Consider the following 2500-nt stretch of genomic DNA (forward strand, 5'->3'; position numbering starts at 1 on the left):
ATATATATACATACATATATATATATATATATATATATATATATATATATACATACATATATATATATATTAACCAGAGCTCACGGGCAGTGTTTAGCTTGTTTGTCCCTGTTTCAATTCAAGGTTTTTATTCCAGGCTATTTCAATCAGCTGATGGGGAACTCCTGTCCCGGATGGGGTTGAGGGCGCCTTGATTAACCCGTTTATTTCCGGAGTTTATATCAGGAATTTGGTATTATACCATCTGTATGTGTCAAGCAGAAGTAGCAGGCAATTCGAAACTTGATCTTTGGGTTTTGTCCAAGCCATTAGAATAGCAGAAGTCTAAAGCCTTTTGTTCCCGAGCTGTGAGAACCTTGATAGATGTGACATAACACGTATGGGGTCGTGGGGACCCATTTTACATAAGAACGTAAGAATGGAGGAGACTGCATGAGACCATAAGGCCTACACTAGGCAGTTCCATGTCCTTTACCACCTGTCTTCCCTATCCATAAAGTTATCCAATCTTCTCTTAAAAGAACCATTTGTTTCAGCGCTCACTATATGGTTGCTAAGTCTATTTCAATTCGTTATCCACTCTGTTGGTAAACCAGCTCTTGCTTATTTCCTTCTTAAACAATCAAAGAAATAGTCAAGGAAAAACTGCGTGTGTGAACGGCTCCATTGACTTACATTGTAAATGAACCGCCGCGGATGAAATCGCGAGTGTAAACAGGGTTTTAGTGACTTAGAGTATCAGCACAACACATACACAAAACGGCAATCACTCAACAGAGTGAAGACATTGTTTGCACAATTATCTCTCATCTGGAACTGACAGAGAAGTGCTGTTCACTTATGTCCCCGCGTATTCTTGTTTAGGAAGCGAGGACTGACGTCATATTTTTCTGGTGTTTGATCAAACATTTTGGTGTTTTATAATTTTTTGTTTTATTTGACCAAATGGCAAGAGTCTTGTCATCGGAGTTTAATGGGTTAGTTATTTATCCAGACAGCTGTTACACTTTGCAAACAAGAGAAATCACTGTATATTAGATCTGAATGTTTCAAATGCATCGTAGGATATTATTGCTTATAGACTATATGTGATATATGAGTTAGAAGAAAAAATATGGGCAATAGAAATATTTTTGAAAAATATTTGGATTCATCGGACATAAGTATGCATAGAAAAGATGTTATATTTCATGAGTAAAACTTTGTAGACCAGTGTTATTGTTATTAGTATTGTTCTCATTCTTTTTAGCTTTGAGTCTCATTGATCAATATTACTATCATTACCGTTACTAGTGTTGTTATCATTGCTATTGGTATTCCTGTCATCATCATCGTCATCGTCACCGTCACGGTCTTCGTCATCATCGTCATCGTCATCGTCATCATCATCGTCGTCATCATCATCATCATCATCATCATCATCATCATCATCATCATCATCATCATCATCATCATCATCATCATCATCATCATCATCATCATCATCATCATCATCATCATCATCATCACCACCATCACTGTCATCATCGCCATCATCGCCATCACCATCACCATCACCATCAGATTCTAGTACAGTACATCATAAATGATGTTTGGAAATAAAGCGTTCTTGTTTTCAGAAGGCATTTCACAATCGTACATTGTGTAAAGGTAGTTAATTTAATAAATGATTATAGTAGTAGTGGGGCAGTAAATATGACAGAAAGGTTAACGTCCTTGGGTGCCAAAGGGGTGTCATTGACATAATTTTTGTGTTTGGAAGCACCCTAAAAAAAAAAAAAAAAAAAAAAAAAAAATGGGTGTCCCTTCTTGTCTCCATTTTCTTCTTCCTTTCTGAGAACTCTCCTCCTTTCCTCTTCAGTCCACTCTTCCCCTCTCCCCTCCACTCATCTCAATTCAATTCTCCATTTCTACCCTCTGCTCCACTCCCCCTCCCTCCACCTCTACTTCTCTTCATTCCATTCCTTTCTCTACCTTTTCGTTTTCTCTATTCACTTCTTTCCTTTTTTCCCTTTTACTTCCTTCTTCTGGAACTGCCTAGTGAAGGCCTTATGGTCTCTTGCAGTCTCTTCCATTCTTAAGATCCATTCTTACGCCCAGCGTCACTTCAGTCATCTGTCTAGTGTAGGCTTTGTGGTCTCTTGCAATCTCCTTCATTCTTGTATTTTTATATTTATTCCTTCCCTCCCTTCACTCTCCCCTCATATCCCCTCCATTACCCTCACCTCACCTTTCTTCACCGTCGCTTCTATGATACCCTTATAAAATACACTTCTCTGTCTGTGTGCCTGTCTATCTGTATGTTTGTCTAACCACTTTCTCTCTCTCTCTCTCTCTCTCTCTCTCTCTCTCTCTCTCTCTCTCTCTCTCTCTCTCTCTCTCTCTCTCTCTCTCTCTCTCTCTCTGTGTGTGTGTGTGTATGTGTCCGTGTGTGTCCTCCCTCCTCCCACATATTGACCTCAGCGAGGCCTCTTCCCTGGGCAGAAGAACTCTTTGGCGG

Source organism: Oratosquilla oratoria, chromosome 24 (genome assembly GCF_046742065.1).
Source record: "Oratosquilla oratoria isolate Oo_2021 chromosome 24, ASM4674206v1, whole genome shotgun sequence".
Taxonomy (NCBI): Eukaryota; Metazoa; Arthropoda; class Malacostraca; order Stomatopoda; family Squillidae; genus Oratosquilla; species Oratosquilla oratoria.